We start from the raw sequence: 22,269 nt of genomic DNA, 5'->3' as shown, positions 1-22,269 counted from the left end.
TTCCTCCTCCATTCTCGGCCGAAACATAGCACCACCACCACCACCATTTTCATCCATTATCCAACCGTTCCAAGATCATTCTAAGGTATTAGAAGGTGTTTAATGAAGCTTGGTGCTTGTGAATCTTGAAGGACCTTCATCATTTGCTATTATCCTCCAATTTTGTTATCACCATCATCTTGTGTTCTCCCCTAGCCTTGTGCTAGTTGTAAGACTCTCATGATCCTTATTTACTTCATATGTAGTTGGTTAAAAGATGTAGTATGTTGTTAATCAGAAGAACACTAAAGAACATAAACATAAATCATAAACACAAGCTTACATATGATGGAATATTGATGAAACTATGTTGTTTAGTGTATGAACACTACTAGAAAATTGGCCTAATGCAACTTTTTATTAGCAACCTTTTTTCAAATGTGTTGCATTTGACTCTAACGCAACTTTGTTGAACATAAAGGTTGCATTAGAAGATCTAATGCAACCTTTTTTAAAAAAAAGGTTGCAAAATTATATTGAATTTGCAACCTTTTTGTTAAAAGGTTGCAAATTTTAAAAATTGCAACCTTTTTCTTGAAATGTTGCAAATTTAGTTGAAATTTGCAACTTTTGTTAAAAAAGTTGCATTAGGAAATTTTAAATGCAACTCTCACATAAAAGTCATGTTAATAGATAAATTAATATATGTTCTAAAAAAAGAAAAAAAGAATTATTAAAAAAATGGTATAGGAAATATATGGTTTTAAAAAATGGAAAAAAATAAAAATATGTTATTAAAAGTAAATATAATATTGCAAAGCGAGTTCGATTTATCATCTACTTAAATACTTGACCCGCGTTTGTTTTTACATATTGCAAAGTGAGTTCGAAAGAGTTTGATTATTCTGTCAAAGGTAAATTTCAACAGCTTATAAAAAATCAAAATAAACGTTTTTATCCCAGCCAAGTTTAATCAAACTCTTTCGAAAGGCTTGAGCTCGAATTCAATAATAACTCAAAATAAACGAAGTTGAGCTCTAGCTGAGTTTGAGTAGCTTAATAAAAGCTCAGTTCGTTTGTAGTCCTATATGGAAATTAGTTGAGTTGGGCCACATGCTATCGTCTCCGTATTAAAATTATTGTTTTGCTAAGTGGCCTTTGGCCCAATGATAGCAAATTAGCAATAGCTCCTCGCAATACTTTTGGGTAGTCTTATTTTTCAGCTCAACTACTGAATATTTCTCTATATGTAATGGCCGTAATGTTTTGTACCGCTTTACCAAATTCCGCACATGCGCGACATAAAGTAATGGGTCTACTGCTGCAATACACGGTGAACAACATAACTTAGCGAATGCTTTGCCCCGCTGGCGTAACGCGCGACGGGTAAAAATCTAGTTTTAATTATTTATAAATAATATTTTTTTAGTATAGCAAAATACACAATATTTATTAACATGTTTTATATTTATAAGCATTACATCTAAATCTTCATTTAAAAACTATATTTCTCATTTTTTACCATGGATTATATGTTTATAAATCAGTTTATACAATTACTTTTATTTTAGTTTCCCCTCTTCCCCCAAATAATTTAGATTTCCCTCTCATTCTCAATTTTACAATTCCATCTCCCGCATCACCCACCAAAATCGGTGTTCTCTCCCTCAACCTCAACCTGGATCGATCATCTCATCCACTTGATTATGATCCCTATTCCAGACGGTTGTCTCCTCCGATCGGTTCCCACCACTACACCGCCGATGAGGCGCGGTTGAGTGACTGATGAACCGCCACTGCAGCACAAACGACCCACAAGCAACCCGTCATCACTGCTCGACTCCATGTTGTTTCAATCCTCACTACAGCGGTACAGCCTTTAGCAGTACTTTTTTGCGCTTTCATCAAACTTGCTTTAATTACATTTAGGGTTTGATTAAATTATTATATTTGGTTGTAAATGTAAGTTTTGGGGCAGCTTTGTGTTAGAGTCAAACATTCTAAGAACTTTTCTTGTAGTTCATGTTTGGTACAAAATGGAGCAAGTGTTTTGCGTTTTTTATTAGAATGATGCTTTGTTTGACAAGGGTTTTTTCTTCTTGAGTGACAAATTGGAGTTAAATTGTAAATTTGAGCAATTGAACATATATGCTTGTTCTGTATCATCCCTACATGCTTTTGTAAACCATATTCGCTTGTCTTTAACCACATATTGCCGGCTTCATTGTATTTTGGTAACAGTATAAAGCGCAGAGCTATATGCTAATAATTGAATATTGATGCAGTTTTAGATTGATTTATTAAGGTTCTTGTCTTATGATTCTGAACTTAATTTATAGTTCATGTTTCATACAGAATAGAACAAATGTTTAGGCATTTATTATTAGTGATGATTTTGTTAAACAGATTCTAGTAACTTTATACTGACTGTTTAGGTTTAACAAACTCAGAACAATAAGTTTTTTTTTTAACTTTTATGTTGAAGAAAATAAGTAACAAGCATCACATATATAGATTATTATCGCCTAAGTTGATTCACATATCATCAGCCTTTAACCTTTTGATTGAGTAACCTGGCCATTTGATTGCTTTCTTTTCCGCATTAGTATATATAGATTATTATCACCTAAGTTGATTAACTTTGAGCGGAATGAGCATACAACACAAATTTGCCTCATAGTGTAGCTGATAATGAAGAAAATGCTGGTTTAGAAGCTTTGGTTTATTATATGTCTTAGTTCTAGCAAATTGCCTGATTAATGGTCTTATCACAGGAAGTGTACCTCCAGTCCACTGCAACCGTCCACCTCTTTCCTACCTCTGTCCAACTCCAATCCACCGTAATTGTCCCACCCTTTTTTATCGGAGACCCCAATTGCAACCACCACCACCGTTCACAGTGTTATGAATTATCTAGTTGAAGGCAATTTGACTGTTGTATTAGATTGATTAAAAGAACTGGAGATGGGGAAATAACAGAGGAGAAGGGGATGGGAATAAAGATCAATGAGAACTAACATTCATACCTATCTCATGACCATGACATAATTACTTTAAATAGCCACTACTAACAGAATTCTGTTACGTCATAATGTGATCTTGGAACTTCTTGGGCTGAGTTTTCACGCTTTCACTCTTTCTTATTTGGGCTGGATCCATACTAGTTGTATTGTTGCCTGAACTTTGGCCCACTGGATTCATGACACGCAGCCACCACGACCGCTTGCAACTACCACGACCGCTCGCAACAACCACCACTGTTTATCCCAAAAGGTAATTTTTTGTATATGTATATGGCATCTTCTCCAAACCAGAACTCATCACCTCGTTTATGAATGGATTGCTGGCGGCCATTGTTACCGGCTAATGACTCCGTTACCGCTAATTTGCTGACAATTTGTTGGATTCCGGGAGATGTGTCTAATAGTGCATTAACTTTATCAATTTATGATGTCATGGTAGAAACCCTAATTTCATATATCTGTTTTCATAGGAAATTAATCCCCTATTCATTCAGTTTTGGTATAAATTAGATTCAAAAAGTTGTTCTTGGTAGCATACTTCATCTTTGATAAATAAAATTAAGACAGATTTGTATCTTCATGATTTATTTACTTGTAGAAAGCCAAACTGTTGATAGATCAGATTATCTTATTTTTGAATTTATGTTTGTGTAATCTTGTATTAGTCATTTTGTAGGTAATTCCTCCTTTACAAGGTCAAGGAATGGGGAGAATGATTTTTAAAGGATCATAAGGTTGTAAGTTTACTGAATTCTAATGTTCGTTAAGTTTTAGATACAATGTGACCCAAAAAAAGTCAAAATGTGCTTCTGATTTGCTAATGGAAGTTTCACTTGGTTGTAGATTGCTTACATATAAAGGTATATATGAAATAGCAGCTCTATGTTATGATCAAGAAATATAAGTTACTGTATTGGTTTTGCAAATAAGATGGTAAAACATGTATACTAACTGAAGTGTGGATTGTCTAAATTTTTCTCAGGTAATTCTTCAGTGACATGTCATCCTCAAGATTTAGCTAAAGGTATTTTGTTGCATTTCCATAGCTTGCCAATGATCTAAATTTTATCTATCATAATCATGCCTGGCAAACCCAACCCGGGAACCTAACTTTGGGTCCATATGGGTCATTTTGATGACCTACCGGGTCCTTCTGGGTATGGAGATATTTGAGAACGGGTTAGAATGGGTTTAATTAAATGACGCAGGTTTGAGAACGGGCCAGAACGGGTTATATTCTTAAACTGAGAAAGGGTTGAATGGGTTGAAATAAAGGAACAAAGTTTAAGAACAGGCCAGAAAGTTCAGAACGGGTGATTTCTTATCGCCATGATACCACGTCAAAAGTCACCACCACGAGCTTCCGGTCACCGCTAACACTTCCGACGGCCGCCGGCGCCACCACTTACCTTGGTCTACCGCCCACCCCGTTGATTTTACAGTGTGTATGTGTATCCGTTTTCATCTACCGTTCTGGTGGCGTTGGTTGCAGGTGTGGCGTTATGAAGATATGATGAGGGTGGTGGAATGAAATAGCCCTTTTCACTTTTATAGCCTAAATCGACCTGTTCCGACCCTAACCCGTTTTGATCCGAACCCGTTTTAACCCGCCACCCGGCCTGACCCGACCCGCCCATTTTGCCATGTTTAATCATAATGGACCTCGTAAATGATGCAAAATATATCAGTAATTTTATGTATGTGAATGTGGATTGTGGAATGAAATAGTCCTTTTTCACTTTTATAGCCTAAATCTTTATACCAAATCAAGATACCGATCTAGTTTAACTACATATATATTAAAGTATGTTAACAACAATTTTGTACTCATGGTAGGCGAATGTAGAAAAGCTAATGAAGTTGGCTGGTGTTGTTCGAACCGATGGGAAGGTTAGTGTTAGAAGGTTAATTTTGTGTATATATTTCTTCTCCTCAAATTATGTGAGCGTCAAATATTTTTTTTGTTGGTTTTCACTCTGCAGAATGGGTGAAACTATGTAGCAAAGGAAAGGAAAATAATTGAAATGAAAACAGAGAAACGACAAAGCATTATGAGGTTAATACAAAACCTTTGTTCATAGTATTTGACTAGTAGCAAAAGGGTGCTAGTTATTATTTTATTTTATGCTATTCTTATTAACTTATATTTTTTAAACAAAACCTATAGAAACGACAAATATTTTTTTATTATTTTTTAAACAAAACCTATAGAGACGACCTTGTCTCTGTAGGTGAAAATATATATTTTTATCTTTTTAAATTAAAAACTATAGAGACGACATGTCGTCTTTATAGGGCTTAAAATATTTAAATAAATGTTTTTTTATTTAGTAACTATTAATTTATTTTTTTATCGTAGACTTGTAGAGAGGACACGTCATCTCTACAAATGCTTCTATAGTGACGACACCTATAGGGACGACTTTTGTGACTTATAGGGACAGGGCAATAGAGACAAATCTTATAGAGATGACATGTCGTCTCTATAAGCAAAAGAGACGTGTAGAGACGACATGTCCTCCCTACAGACCTTAAAAATTTCGTCTCTATAAGGTTAATTGCTTGTAGTGTCGTGAGATATTATCGTTTCATTTTCTTTTGGTCATAAATGTATAACTGGAGCTAATAAAAGAAATCTTTACACAGGGACACTTTCTATCTTCTCTTAACACAATCTCCAGCACTAAAGATAGTCTCAAGAACGTGAACTTGACCTCAAATGAAATTGTGTTTTGCTCATTCTCTAGTTAATATATCTTTGTTTTTCTGTTATTTTTTAGCAGATGATGATGCTGTTGGATATTTAGACATGAGGATAGATCTTCTGTGGCTAGGCTCAATGTTGTTACATCTGCTAGTGTGGGCTATTAGGTCATGTTTTTGTTTCTTCATGCAAATTACAATACATATATATTGATGTCTTGGAGTAATAAGAGACCATGACCAGTTATTTTGTGTGGCATCCTTCTAAAAAGTTACCCTAGTAGTCTTTTTGAGGTTTAGAAACGAGGGTTGTACGTTAAGAAAATGTGTAGACTGTAACTTCAGGCATTCAATCTTTTCATTGTTATTTTTGGTAGAACACTTGTTTATTTGGTCAGAGGTATTGGAAATTTTGAATAATGTGAATGGACATTAATTTAGTGATAATTAATGGACTCTTCATGGTGAGTAACTCTTTGGTGACTAACTCTTGAGTAGAGTTTTTATGTCACTTGATTAGCTTTTATTAGAGTTTTTATGTCTCTAATTAATCACTAATTGAGTGAAACTTTATTAAAGTTTTATATGTCTAATCAATCACCAACTAATTGTAACTCTTCACTACCTACATCTATTGTAAAAGTGGTAGGCTATGTGCATTATTGGGGATGATGAGAAAACTACAAGAAAAAAAATATGCGATGAAGAACTCTTAGATGAGTGGTGAAGACTTGAAGACCAATGTGTTGGGTACTTAGAGAGATATGTTTTCTCTATTCATTTTCATCACCTTCATATTATTATTTTCCACAAGTTCTAACACTATAATTTTATCCAGTGTAACCTCGGGCGCGTGGCCATTTCCGGCAATACATACTGCTTCGGCTGTTGTACCCTGGGAAACAGACGCGTCATCTTTAGTAGAGGCGCGAAATCTGTTTTAAGGGAAGCGTGTTGAACACGTGCCTCAGCCACAACCATCAACATCAGTTTGTTCATTTTTGCAGCCAAGAAGGATCGCAAAAGGAGACGCGGTTCAAGTTCTCGTAGCAGAAATTGTACAAGAAGACGCTTCTCAAGCTCTTGTCAAAGACAACGATTTGAATCGATTTATTTAAATATGTTGTATTTCATATTTAATTTTGTATGGATTTGTACTCGGTACGGCTACTACAATTTCCCAAAAATTATGTAAAGAGAGTATCTTTACAATTTTATATTTATTTATGTAATTTTTATTATAAAATTGTGACCCATGTCCTACAAACTTAAAACAGAATTTTGTGAGATTATTGCTACAATCTTAAAACCTTATTTATATGGATTTTGGGTTCACAAAAGAATTTATAATAAAAAAAGAATATTTTTAAAGATTGAGATCTTTTAAATACTTTTTTGGGAAATATGTATATAGTACAACTTGTTGTGTTTAGATTTATTGAGATTGTGGTAGAATCTTAAATCCTACACCGTGATACAAAAACAAATGAAATATGGTTCAAACGTTTGGTTTTAAAACGATTTAGGGAATCGTTAATTTTTCTAACTTTTGTGTTAGATCGGGTTTATTAGTGTAAACCATACGTTTTTTGTAAATGTAAATTTCTCTAACGTGTGCGTTAGACTGGCTTTATTTTTATAAACAATACGTTTTTTTGTAAATGTTTCATGTTCTAACATGCTTGTTAGAAATGATCATATTATTTATATAATATGGTTTAAAGAATGAGTGTTAAAAATAAGTTTATTTTATATAAACTAATAAGCCTTATAATGATTTTTTTAATCATTTATTTCTACACGAGCGTGTTAGAATTGGGTTATTTATACAAACTGATAAGTTTTTAAGCTTTATAACAATTTTTGTAATTGTTTACTTCTAACAAAAGTGTTAGAAACGGTTTATAAAACCATTAAATTTGAAAATGATTTTTGTAATCATTTGTATTCTAACATGTGTGTTAGAAACGTTCATAGAAAGTGTTAATTTGGAAGCAATTTTTAATTGTTTATTTTCTAACGTGTATATTGGAAATCACTTATTTATTTGAGCCATATATGTGTTTTTAGCAAGCCGAATTAACATTTTGTGGAAATGTTAATATTTCTAACGTGCGCGTTAGAATTTCTTTCATTTTAACAGGATTGTTAAAAATGGTTAAAATACAAATGCTTTGAAATGTTTTATGTAAACATTTTATATAAGTAATTTGTTTTAGCATTGATTTTAATGCTTTGTATTATTTAGAAATAAAAGGCCATACATTGAATTTGATGTTTGATTGGCTTCAATGAATTAAATCACCATAAAGTGATGGTGTGGTATTTATATGAATTTAATGAAATTAAAATCATTTACTAGACTCTTCATATGGAAGATAAACCCAAATACGACATTTAATGAAATAATTATTAACCTCACCGTAAAAAAAGCCGGAGTGGCAATGAACCGGAAATCGCCTATTCCGGCCAATATCCTTTGCAGAATCACCAAGATTTTCATCACGAATCTTCCGGAGAAGTGTAGCGGCAATGATCTTTCAGAGTTCATCCGAGGTTTTGGAGTTATTTATGATCTATACATAGCTCGCAAAAGGGATAAAGCAGGGCATCATTTTGGTTTCGTCTCCTACCTTGACGTTAAAGATCAGAGGGATTTGATTCGTAAGATCCGTAATACACGCATTGGGGATTGTTGGTTGAAGGCCAATATAGCAAGGTTCACCCTTGAAGAAGGTGAAATTCGTCCAGAACTGGTGAAAATCCAGAAAAAGACGGCTGCTGAAGATGAGGTTAGGAAAGAAGCTAGACCTCCTACGACCTTTTTCAATGGGTCCCGGTCGTTCACGGATACATTACTGGGGAGACAAAGTTCATTGTTAGAGGGTAAGACGGTGGTTATTGACGATCGTGTGGAAGCTTTTTCTAAGTTACACGGGAAGGCTTTAGTGATGAAAATGATAGACTTAGAAGCACTCAAGAATATCCATATCATCCTCAACGACATTTGTCCAGGTTTTGGAAAGGTACAATACCTTGGCGGTTTATCGGTTCTTATTTCGTTTGAGGATAGTGCAATGGTTGGTGCTGTTCGTGACGCAGCCAGGGAGATCTTGGGAAGGTTTACGTCGATAGATGTATGGGAGGGTCAAAGTTTTGGTTTTGATCGATTAGCTTGGATTAAACTGGTTGGTTTACCATTGCATCTTGTGGATGGTGTAGTCATTGACATGGTTGGACGGACGTTTGGGAAGGTGGTCCACAGAGCGACGAGGTCCGACGATGATGAGAATCTATCCTGCGATCATATCGGAGTCCTTGTCGGAGACGGGAATAGGATTGATGAAGAGGTTACGTTGTCTTGGAAGGATAAGAAATATCGTATTTGGGTTTCGGAAGAAGTCGAGGTTTGGGTTCCCGAGTTTTACAAGGTTCCTGAGAAATCGCCGGTACCGGAGGACGGTGACATGGAAGACGCCGAGAATAATCATGAGGATTTAGATGATGATGCCAATCTAATGAAGACGCCGGAAATCAACTCGGAATCCGGCAAGGATGATTCGGTAACAGGCAAGGAGGTGCCAACTTTGGAAACTTCTAAGGCCCTTCGGGGCGTCTTCGGTAAACCGAATCGGGGAGGAGAGATGGAAGGCGGTAAGACACCGCCAACACTTCGGTAAAGGAAATCGGGGAGGAGAGAAGGAGGGAAGCCGGTGGCGGCTCACCGAAGAGAGAGGGAGGAGAGAGAGAGAGGGAGTGACCAATCACAGCTTTTCTTTTCTTTTTTTTTTTTTAAAAAAAAAAACCCAATTCACCTAAGAGGGGAGTGGCGCCATCAAATTGGGGTGTTAGGGGAGTTTAAGAGGGGAGTTGACGTGGCACACGGGGATTGGTTTGGCGTAAGAGAGGGGACTCACCTATTAGGTGAGCACCCCCTTGACCCTAATGACATTAATGTTGACAATAACTCTCCAATAAATGTGGAGGAGTTTCCAGAAAATGAGGAATTTATCCCTGGCAACCTTTTCGATTTTGAATCTGGTTTAAATGCGGAGGCTGACTTGGAGCTGGAAACACACGTATTAAACAAAAGAAAAAAAAAGGTTTGGAATTAATGGGCCGAGGTAATCCAGCCTATTCTAGTAGTTTGGAAAAAACTAGAGTGGGGAAAAAGCCCAAAGGTGATGAAGACTTATTTGGTTTGGACCCACTACTGGGCCTGGATAAAAGTAATAATCTGGAAGAGATTTTGGGCCAGGATGGTAATTTTGCTGCTGTTCACGAAGATTCTATTGGCCAAGACGATGCTCAAGAAGCTGAGAGTGTGGATACTGTTATTTCTCGTGAGATTGACTTGAACTCCAACCCTTATGAAGTTAATCGTAAGGATCACATGACAGGTAACACTTTCTTAAGCGTATTGGAAGAGAATGTTATACCTCCTTTTGCCTGTGAAGTAGAAGCTACCATCGAATTGGGGAAAAAGTTGGGTGCCAATTTTTCAGAGTCATTTGTTTTAGTTCAGAATTCGATCGTCCAAGAAGGGTTACAAGGGGTGAAAAAATGAATTGTCTCTCGATTAATATTCGAGGGATAGGGGGTTGTGGTAAACCGGGTTGGATTAGGAAAATTAAAAACGACTTTGGTGTTTCCTTTATTGGCTTGCAAGAGTCTATGGCTTGTAATGTACATTCGGCTGTGGTCTCTAATTATTGGGGAGGCTCAGGTTTTGAGTTCGAGGTAGTGAACGCGAATGGTAATTCAGGAGGTTTAGTGAGTATATGGGATCCTAAATTGTTCGTTAAAGATAAGGTTTCTAAGGACTGTAATTTTCTTCATGTTGCGGGTACGTTTTTGGGAGGAGCGGTTCGTGTTAATGTATTGAATGTTTATGCTCCCCAACAGAATATTGAGAAAAGGCAATTATGGTCTAGAATTGATAATCTTATCCGATCGAATCAAGGCTGGTGGATTATTTTTGGTGATTTTAACGCGGTGCGTGATCGGGTTGAGAGAAAAAATTCAAATTTTGATCCAGTTTGCACCCGGGATTTCAACGATTTTATAGACAATTCGGGTCTGCATGAATATAACCAGAAAGGGATGAGGTATACTTATATGTCTCATAGAAGAGGGGTTTGTACATGGAGTAGAATCGATAGATTTTTTGTTTGCGAAAACGTCTTTAATAAGTGGCCTAATGCGTGTGTCCGGGCTTTGGATAGGAATTTTTCGGATCATTCTCCTATCCTTTTCACTGTTGAAGACTTAAACTTCGGCCCTAAGCCTTTCAGGTTATTTGATTCGTGGCTTGATCGACCCGGTTGTATAGAAGTGGTTAATTCGGTTTGTGAAAATTGGTTTAACCATGGCCCAGCCGATTTGAACCTGTTGAGAAAACTTGGATGTTTGCGTGGTAGATTGAAAGATTGGTACCATGCCTATAGCATTTCGGAACATTCTGAGGAGGCTCGGCTCAGATTAGAGAAAGAAGAGATTGAGAGGCAGATGGAGAATCAAGATTTGGATGAAACTGATTTGTGGATATGGTCAGAATGTAAGGTCGCGCTGGAAAATATAGAGGGCCATAAGGCGCGTGATCTTAGACAAAAGTCGCGTGTCAAATGGGCCTCCTTGGGAGACGAAAATTCTAGTTTTTTCCATTTCGTGGTCAACGGTAGAAAGGCGCGTAACTCTATCCCGGGTTTAATGATTAACGGCGAGTGGGTTACAAAACCAACGCTTGTAAAGAAAGAGGTTTTCCGCTTTTTTAGAAGCCATTTTAAAGAGACGATTTCAGTTCGGCCGGCCTTGTGTTGTTCGGGTATAAAGACTATCGATGAGCAGGGGCGTATTTTCTTGGTTGATTCTTTTTCAAAACAAGAGATTAAAGATGCGGTTTTTGAGTGTGGTTCTAATAAGGCGCCAGGACCCGACGGTTTCAACTTTCGGTTTCTCAAGCGCTTTTGGTGCTTGTTCGAGGAGGATTTTCACAAGATTATGACAGAATTTCACGGTTCAGGTATTATTAATTCTGGTTGCGGGTCCTCCTTTATTACCTTGATTCCAAAGGTTAAATCTCCTATGGGGCTTAAAGACTATAGGCCTATTACTCTTATTGGTATGATTAGTAAAGTTATTTCCAAAATTCTAGCTAATCGTATCAAAAGGATAATGGGTCAGGTGATTTCTGAGGCTCAATCGGCTTTTTTGCCTGACCGCTTTATTCTTGATGGGCCCCTTGTGGTGAATGAGATTCTGGCTTGGTTGAAGAAAAACAAAAAGAAATCTTTCTTGTTAAAAATTGATTTTGAAAAAGCCTACGATAATGTCAACTGGAATTTTTTGCTCTCTGTTATGTCTCAAATGGGTTTTCCCAAGAGATGGTGCGACTGGATTAAAGGTATTTGTCTCTCCTCAAGAGCCGCGGTACTGGTTAATGGTTCTCCTACTTTTGACTTCCGGTGCGAGAAGGGTCTTCGGCAAGGCGATCCACTGTCGCCTTTTTTATTTTTGATAGTTATGGAAGCTCTTTCTTGGATCCTTAACAAAGCCAAGGATATTGGCGTTTTTAAAGGTATTAATTTTTCTGAAGACGGAACGGATTTGACGCATCTTTTGTATGCGGACGATGCTCTCATTTTGGGGGAATGGACGTGCGAGAATATTAAGAGCATTGCCCGGGTCCTTCGCATTTTCTATTTATGCTCGGGTCTCCGGATAAATCTCCATAAATCAAATATTTATGGTGTTTGTACGGATGACTTGGAGGTGGACAATATGATGGAAGTCTTAGGTTGTAAGCGTGGAGATTTTCCCTTCACTTACCTTGGAATCAAAGTCGGGGCTAAGATGACGCGTATTATTAATTGGGAGCCGGTTGTTGATGTCATCAAAGGACGTTTAGCTTCCTGGAAAGCTAAACATTTATCGATAGGGGGTCGTTTAACTCTTATCAAATCGGTTCTTGAAAGCCTTCCCGTGTATTATTTTTCCTTGTATAAGGCCCCTAAAGCCGTGATTGACTCTATTGAGATGTGTATGAGGCGATTCCTTTGGGCCGGTTCTTATGTTGAGAAGAAAATATCTTGGGTTGCTTGGGAGATTGTCACGTTACCAAAAAATCAAGGAGGTTTGGGTATTTCTAAGTTACAAGAGGTGAACGATGCTTTATTGTTAAAATGGACTTGGAGATTCAAAACCGAAGATAGTTGCTTGTGGAAGAAGGTTATTATGGGGTGCCATGGTTCGAGTAGACCTTGGGCTATGTTACCTTGTAATGCGTCGTCGAGTGGTTGGTGGAAATATATAGTTAAAGTGGGCGATATCAAAGTTGCTAATGGTATGCCCCTTCACTCTTTTTTTGTTGGAAACCTTGGAGATGGTCGATCGATTTATTTTTGGGGAGATGTTTGGTTGCGGGATGCTCCGCTTCGTATTATTTACCCTAACCTTTTTAGACTTGAAAAGGATAAATGGATTAAGGTTGCGGATCGGGTGCATTGTGTGGACGGCTTCAAGACTATGACTTGGGACTGGAAATCAACGCCTTCCTCTCATGAGGAGGTTTCGGAATTGTTTCAACTTCTTAATGATGTTCATAATCTAGAGTGGCAGGGTGGAGTTGACAATTGGAAATGGAAGGATACGAAGGATGGGCTGTTCAAGGTTTCTTCGGCTAAAAGATTGATGTCAAATGACACTACGGGTACTTGCAGGTCGATGGTTAAATGGAAGGATTGGACGCCACTCAAGTGCAAAATTTTGGTTTGGAGAGTTTTGTTTAATCGGATTCCTACCGTTGTAGAGCTTATCAAACGTGGAGTCAGTATTCTCGACACCGCTTGTTCGTTGTGTCATAGTGATTTGGAGACGACCTTACACCTTTTCACAGGGTGTATTTTCTCCCACGAGGTGTGGTTTCGAATCGAACTGTGGTGCCGCTTGAATCATACCTTTATTTTTGATGTTACGGATCTTATTCGTGTGCCGGAATCGACGTCTATGTCCAAAGATAATAAGCACATCTTAAGGGGTATAGTCTACACTTTTATGTGGGTTTTGTGGATTGAGCGTAATGACCGGATTTTCAACGACAAGAAGCGGAGTCCTATTCAGATTGTGGATAATATTAAATCTACGGCTTATTTTTGGTTACGAAATAGGACTAGATGGAAAGATATAGATTGGAAAACTTGGTGTATTTGCCCTTTGGGTTGATGTATTCTCGTTTGTTCTCTCGTAAGTCCTTGCTTTGAGGACTTTGCGAGTTTGTGTTTTAATGAAGTTTTCCTTTAAAAAAAAAAGTAGAGTTTTATGTCAATTTATTAGAGTTTATGTCTCTAATAAAAACTCTAATTAAATGAAAGGGAGACTTTTCTCCAACCCATGTCTCATATATTTAAAGTAGGCTATGTGCCTAACTTGATGAGTTTGAAAAAGTACAAGAGTAAGAATACAAGAATTAAATCACCATAAAGTGATGGTGTAGTTGTGTGGGATTTATCACCAACTTTAATTTATGATTTCTAAATCAATTTGAGTGAAATTTAAATTAATAATTAAACTCTTCATATGGTGAAACTCTTGAGTAGAGTTTTAATGATGACATTTGATGAGTTTTAATGATGACATGTAATGCCTTAATTTGGTCATGTTTTGACACGTGTGTTAGAAAATGTGTATCACGAATACGAGGTTAAAGATTGTTAATAATGAACAGATATGTTTTATGTAAACATTTAATTGCCTATGCGTGCATTAAAAATGAGGAGAAAATGTTTATTTTATAAACAATATATTTGGAAAACGTTTTATGTAAACGTTCGATTCTATAATGTGCTTGTTATAACATTTTTTTTTCTAACATGCGTGTTAGAAAATGGTATTTGGTGAAAAACAACTTGGTGTTATTGTGAACAAATTTAATTGTTCAAGTTTACTACTTAAATGTAGTATTTGTAACAACTTGGTGTTGTTTTGAGCATAATTGTCCAAGTTTAAAGTTTCAAGATGAAATGGGGAACTTGTACTTAAAAGTGCATGGAGTCTTATTGAGGGAGTACCTCAAGACATGCCAAGGGACGATATTGTTGAGAAGATTTTAGTCAGATTATTAAGTGTTGAAGATAAAAACACTTTGCTATTTGATGTCTACATATTGTCTATGCTTCCGTTTAAATTTCAAAAGTGATGGACACTTATGATTTAGTTTCCAATGTATTTTATTGTTTTGTGTTCAATATCTTCGGATAACACATGCAATTTTTTACAAAGAAATAAATCACTAATGGTTGTGACGTATAAATTATTTTGTGGAAAATAATTATAACGTTGGTTATACATTGTTTAAAAGAATATGGTTTTAAACGGATAGTACATGAAAATACTTGGACATAAACAACTTGAGAGTTGTTACATTGACTAAAAGTCAAAGACGAAATATCAAATGTATAACCACATCATGAGTGAGTAATGAAAGAACATAGTGAGTGTATTTAGATGAAATACACTAACAACATTCATGTCGACATACTTCATTATAAGTCATTGGCAAATCCACAAGTGTGAATTCTAACATATGAAAGTAAAAGTACTAGATGTTATTGTATCCCTTTAATAAATCTTGCGAGATTTATAAGTGGATGCGTCTACCACTTGATTATTGTTAGATCTATATGGAGATTTTACCTTCATTTGGGAGAGCATCCTAAACATACATATCTCCTAATGAATAACAATAGATGTGTGCAAATCACTTATGGCAAAATTATGAATGCCAGGTTGTTGAGTGTCGCTCTAGTTGACTCTATCTCACACATAATAGTGATTGTAGACGAGAAACATTCATCTTGTGGATGATGAATGTGTTCACCAAGTGACTTGCATTAAGACTTATGTTTAAGTACTTATGAGTCAATGGTAGATTGTTGGATATCAAAGGTAAACAAGTTATGTTCCTTAAATGAATAATGAAATTTAGCTATGTGCTATATACAATACTTTGTGTGGCCTTCCAAAATATTGATGTTTTAGGATTATGAATAAGTCTCATTATTTTGTCTTAACAAGGGATGAATGTTGTAAAGTGATATTATGATATCCTTAGGACTGTGAAGAATCAGAATGATGCATCTTCTGTTCACATGCTAAAGTATTGTAGTCTAAAGCATGCTAGACTAGTACTTGGTTAATTATGGGTCTTGACGGAGACTAATTAACTCTAAACATTCAAATGTGTATGAACACAAAAAGAATTTGTATAGACAAAACCGAGGGAGAATTTTCATTCATTATAAGGAAAAGACATGTAACTTTTTAAGGGTTTTTTTCGAAAAGCTAATGAGGAGAACTCATTGTCTAAGCTTATTCTAGATGTTAAATTAGAATTATTCTAAGTTGGTGACAAACTTATGACAATGGCATGTGTTGCTTTGGTCAGCTCGGAAGCTTATGTAAGCTAATGCAATATGAGTTGAATTCACTAATACAATGAGGTTGATCTTGTTCAATCATATGTGTATAAATGTCGCCATAAGTGGTGTTACGGAAATGTTGATCAAATGGCAAGAAATGTGGGGGAGGATCCATTTAAGAAACAACCCTATAAAGGTATGTAGAAATGGTTCTCATTAACCCATCTAGATGTTATTCAATAACACTTAAATGTGGGGGTGTCTTGCATTTATACCATAAAATTTTGGCAATAAGGATTTTGTAATCCAGTATAGCATTGCAAACAGACGACTAAGTGGACACAAATGTCGTACTGCATAATGGAGACGTGTTTGCCTTAAATGATAGATGTATCATTCTAAGACAAATATTATAACCAGATTCAGATGGCCACTGAGTTTATAGTCTTAGAAGTTGACAATAGGCAATGTTAACTTTCGAGTTACAAACACGTCATGACAATTGATCTCAACTGCAAAGTTATCTTCAGTGACATGTCAAAGACAAAGATAATGTTATGGATCCAATAACCTGAGGGTTTATTAGAGATCAAGTTGTGGAATGAGACTAAAGCCCATGGAAAAAGGGTGTGTGAAGGAAACCTACCTTAGTTGACTAGAAATCCCAAGATCTAAGTTCAATAGGACAACGAATTCATATGCCTAAGGGTGGTCACTGTGGGGGCATAGCTGATATGCATAAGCTAGTATAGATGGTCATATATACCCCCTAAACGATAAAAGGGTGCTTTAATACGTCCTAGTTCATTCCTATAAAAATTCAGTGACAAATTGTGAGGCTAAGCATATTATGTGGTAAATGATTTTGTGTAATCATAGTAACCACGATGCTTTTAATGATTTAATAGAATCACCTATATTAGAGAGAAGTGGGGTCGCTTCGAATGGAATTGGGGGCACAATTCCTAGAGCTCTCGCAGAACCAGGAAAGTGTTCCACGACCATAATTGGACACGACTATGAGGGGATGACCCGGCTAAGGAGAGTATTGTGTGAAGTGTATTGTCGTCTACACAAATAGGGGTTTGTTCAAGGACATCGCGTCTACACACCGCTAGGAGACTAAGTATGCTTCACAAAGGAAGGTTCAAAGCTAATACCTACCTATCCTGCAATACTCAACTGTCGATGTTGCATTCGGATTTTTGTGTGTTTTGACCAATCTCCATTCATGTGGGGGATTGTTGGAAATTTTGAATAATGTGAATGGAAATTAATTTAGTGATAATTAATGGACTCTTCATGGTGAGTAACTCTTTGGTGACTAACTCTTGAGTAGAGTTTTTATGTCACTTGATTAGCTTTTATTAGAGTTTTTATGTCTCTAATTAATCACTAATTAAGTGAAACTTTATTAGAGTTTTATATGTCTAATAAATCACCAACTAATTGTAACTCTTCACTACCTACATCTATTGTAAAAGTGGTAGGCTATGTGCATTATTGGGGATGATGAGAAAACTACAAGAAAAAAAAATATGCATGAAGAACTCTTAGAGAAGTGGTGAAGACTTGAAGACCCATGTGTTGGGTACTTAGAGAGATATGTTTTCTCTATTCATTTTCATCACCTTCATATTATTATTTTCCACAAGTTCTAACACTATAATTTTATCCGGTGTAACCTCGGGCGCGTGGCCATTTCCGGCAGTACATACTACTTCGGCTGTTGTACCCTGGGAAACAGACGCGTCATCTTTAGTAGAGGCGCGAAATCTGTTTTAAGGGAAGCGTGTTGAACACGTGCCTCGGTGTCACACCCCTAATTTCCACGTGTCACCGGTGGGCCCGGTGGGGAGTATAGTGACGTAGTTGGCATCATCATAGACAAACAACACAATATATAAATGCACAGCGGAAGCAAAGATAGATTCATTTCAACTTTAATAAAGTGTAATATCAAGTATCACTAATAGTTGAAACGGATCCACAGGCGGATCAAAATAAAAATAAGATATTGTTCAACAGATTTATCGTCATCCAAGCTTGCGAGACTTATTCTGGACGCTCTAGAAGACAGCCAGCCTATTTCGTGTAGTACCTGCACTTAACCTTTTGGGAAAAATACGTCAGTTTACACTGGTAAATACAATTTAACTGACTCATTTTGAAAAAGGTTGAAAATTGATTTAAATGCACATGGCATAAAAATATTTTATAACTTGGAATAATTATGCAATATAATCTTGTAAGGGATTTACATGTTACTTATGCGTTCAGTAGCCCGATCCGTAGACCGGGTTAAAGATTAATAGACACACCACAATATAGAGTTATACACTGACGGGTGTACGCCTACACCCCGTGCTCAGGTCGTGGCCATCTCGTAAGATGATGCCAAGGATATCCGGGACATGGTCATTAACCCCCCAAAGGCTTTAAGCAATAAAACACATTCAAAACAAGGCATCTCAATAAATTTAACCTCTATTCGATTAAAGAATTCGATGCCGGACCAAGCGGTATTTTATATACCGTATCCCAAGCCCGTATAGGGAAAATAAGTTAAAAGTATTTACCTTGGTAAGTATAAATCACAACTAGCAAGTGAAGGTAGCTTTTACTGGTTCTTCTATTCTGGAACAAAGGTTTATAATAACCTATTAGATTCCTAACGGATCTTTATTTAAGCCTAAGCTTAGACCGGTTAGTTTTAAGGACGATACGGTTCAAACGCACGATTAAGCGAAGACCGGATAGAACGTGATTTAGACCCGACAAGTTTGAATACTTGTATAATATGGGTATGCTAAATACATTCTGGATTTTGAGACAAAAATAATAATGTTTGACCCGTTTCGGTCAATTTATGCAAACTAGTTACATAAACCGAACCGAATGCTAAAAGAGCGTTACGGGTAACCGTAAGAGTCATATGCAAGTTCCCTGAGATAATATGCTCTAAATATGTCATAATATCAGTAAGTTATGTTCTATTATGCCCCGAATGAATTTAAACTCAACTTATGCCTTATAAGGGCATTTTGGTCATTTAAAAGATTATAAAAGAGTTAAATTCGTAATCTGAGTTGTAGGTCTGATTCATACAGTAAAAATACTTAATTTAACATATTATAACAGTAGGGTATGTCCCATATATGAAACTTATCATTTAAAACCAAACTATGCACCTTAGGGGTATTTTGGTAATTTCACAATGGCTAAAAGTGTCAAAACTGGAAACCTGAGTTCAAAAACTTATACTTACTGTTATTTTATAAAAATATACTAAGAATATCAGTAGGTATCAACCTTATATGTTTAATATGGTTATAGTGCATACTAAGCGTTAAAAATGCTTAAATAGGCGATTTAGAGCCGTTTCCGGATTTTCAAAAGAAAGCTGATATTTTTATATTTTCAGAATGCTCAAAATAATTTATTTAACAAATAAAATCAGTAGAAAAAGGTTTGGGGTCAAAAAGATTTATAAAACTCATTTTATGGCTTAAAAGGGTAAATTCGGTATTTACCGAATTAAACCTAGAGACCTATGATACGATCAACCAAAAATTAAATAAAAATCTCCAAAAATCCCAAAATATTATATAACATTAGTGGGTAAAAAGTTTGATATTAAAAAGTGGGTTTAAATAGGCTATCCGTTAATTACGCCGTTTACTTAACATAAAGCTTTCAAATTACGATATTGAGCATAACTCTAAATCTGGACCTCAAACTGATATCAAATTTTTGGTGCAAGTTTATAAATCAGTAACAAACGTTTCTACTCTTTCACTTTTTCAAAAATCGCGTTTTATAGCAAAAAGGGCAAAATAGTCATATTTAAGCATAAACCGGTAACATGCATATGAATCGAATAAGTGTAGAACCAAGTTTGTAAAATCTCAGAGAGTTGTACATATATAAAAATGGTCCAAAATAAGCTCCAAGGCAGATCTCAACATGCATGCACGGATCCTAATCGAGAGTCAAAGAAAAAGTCATTTTATGAGACTTTCGGTTCCGATCCGGGTTTGACTGAAAATTGTCGAGTTGATCATGAAGAAACATGTTCTTACATTAATTATAAAGTTATTTTGATGATCAAACAGGTTGCATGTGACCTACATTGCTATTTATGCTAGATTTTGCAAAAACACATTCTGTTGACTTTTTAAGAAAAGCTTTGACTCGACAATCATCATGCTTAGAGTGGGAATCAGAAAATACCCTTTTGGGGGTTTGTTTCCCACATAAATACCAACTTGTTGGTACTTTCAATTTAAGAAATGACTGAGCCATTTTCGTTTAATCGTAAAGTCAAACTAAATTTACGACGGATTGACTTTCGGTTGAATAACTAAGCTAGAACGAATTAGAGAAGGGTATGAACACTTACAAGAGTCCTAATAAAGCTTAGAGATCACTAGGAAGGTGCCTTGTCGTCCAGAAAGCTCCAGGAGTTGATCTTGTGAATTTTGAAAATGCAAGTGTTCTTGGTTACAACTTCAAGTCCCCTTTTATGAAGATTTTGATCTGATTTTAAGTTGATACAGGTGTTGTGAGACCTTTACAAGTGTCCTCAATTGCATGTAAGTCAATTGGTGAGTTTAGGAGGTGACTATAGCTGGTTTCCACTCGCAAAACAGACCTGGAACTGGCGGTTGGCTGTTTTCTGTCGCTGGGCAGGTCACGCGGCCCGCTTAAGGGTTCCCAGGCGGGCCGCCTGGGCCTTCTGATCCACCAAAACCTTTTTAAATGTTGCGTTTTGGTCCTTGGTCCTTTGTTACGTGGTTTTGGCTATTTATCTTGCACATTAGACCTTCAAATATGATTTTTAAGGACCTTGGGACATTTACAAACATGGTAAAGTCCTTGGTTAACTTTGCGCTCACTCGAAAAGTCACGAAATTCAACGTTGACGCATTTAACCCTTCGCGTACGGTTTTGATCATAACTTTCTCATACGATAACGAAACCTCATGAAATTTTTACCACATATTCTAGTGAGTATATTTTATCATTACAAAGCTTCGGGTTTGCCAAAGGATCATTCAGAGGTATAAATTCAACATGTTGACACGTTTAGTCCCTGTAGTTTGTAATTCCTCACTTTCTTGCATTTTCCGCTTCGTATGATCTATGATTTATCCGTTTAAGATTATAAACATCATGTAGGGTTATTTTAGAGCCTATTATCCATTGTTGACACTTTGGACCCTTATATTTCCATAGTTTCGCTGTTTGTCAACTTTAGTCCCTCTAAAGTATGTTTTCACATATCCAAAGCCTATGCCACGGGTCAATGCATTATTGGACGTAAATTTCCGAGGTGTTACACTCGGCCACAACCATCAACATCAGTTTGTTCATTTTTGCAGCCAAGAAGGATCGCAAAAGGAGACGCGGTGCAAGTTCTCGTAGCAGAAATTGTACAAGAAGACGCTTCTCAAGCTCTTGTCAAAGACATCGATTTGAATCGATTTATTTAAATATGTTGTATTTCATATTTAATTTTGTATGGATTTGTACACGGTACGGGTACTACAATTTCCCAAAAATTATGTAAAGAGAGTATCTTTAAAATTTTATATTTATTTATGTAATTTTTATTATAAAATTGTGACCCATGTCCTACAAGAGGCTATGGTTGGAAGTAAGAACGTTTACCAAAATTCTTGTATTATGTAGGAAGTCACACTTGTAGAGCTTGATGGAAACGGAGATTATCACGTGCCTGTTGAACTTGGAGGAAGTGGTGGAATGGTATGCTTAAAATATATTTCTGTGTCTCCGTGTTTTGCATTATGTTTCGCTAGGCAATTATTTTATTTATCAAGTTATTAATTTTATAAGGCTTATTTCAACTAATTTACATGTTGAAGTTGAGAAAAACTAGTTGTTGGAAATGCGTAAAAGGATTGAAGATGATCATTAAAGAAAAAAAGCCGAGCTTGAAACTATGCGAAAAGAGTTTGCCAGCTAGCGACACAACTTGAAAGCTATGATGCGGAAGGTTATGAAACAAGTAGTTGGAGATCGAGATGAGCAGAATGTTTTCACTTTTTTATTATTATAACTGACTGTAAAGTTCTTTAAGTTTCAACAAACATGTTGAAGTATACACTTTGATTATCAATGATATC

At 36.2% G+C, this 22,269-nt stretch overlaps 1 long non-coding RNA gene across 9 annotated transcripts; it reads left to right on the top strand.

The window, feature by feature from the left end:
- Positions 1 to 1,554: 1,554 nt before the first annotated feature.
- LOC110923288 lies at positions 1,555 to 21,857 on the top strand. 9 transcript variants are annotated; one of them, XR_004878201.1, is made up of 8 exons: positions 1,555 to 1,849; positions 2,754 to 3,252; positions 3,679 to 3,736; positions 3,985 to 4,026; positions 4,839 to 4,892; positions 4,985 to 5,058; positions 6,349 to 6,455; positions 6,544 to 6,902. It is a non-coding gene; the product is annotated as an uncharacterized LOC110923288 (long non-coding RNA). The 9 variants fall into 9 exon arrangements; XR_004878202.1 differs by lacking the exons at positions 6,349 to 6,455; positions 6,544 to 6,902 and adding an exon at positions 21,815 to 21,857; XR_004878200.1 differs by having other exon boundaries at positions 6,355 to 6,902.
- Positions 21,858 to 22,269: the final 412 nt, after the last annotated feature.

Source organism: Helianthus annuus, chromosome 14, assembly GCF_002127325.2.
Source record: "Helianthus annuus cultivar XRQ/B chromosome 14, HanXRQr2.0-SUNRISE, whole genome shotgun sequence".
Taxonomy (NCBI): domain Eukaryota; kingdom Viridiplantae; phylum Streptophyta; class Magnoliopsida; order Asterales; family Asteraceae; genus Helianthus; species Helianthus annuus.
Note: the sequence above shows the minus strand (reverse complement) of the source record. Positions and strands in the feature narration are given on the sequence as shown.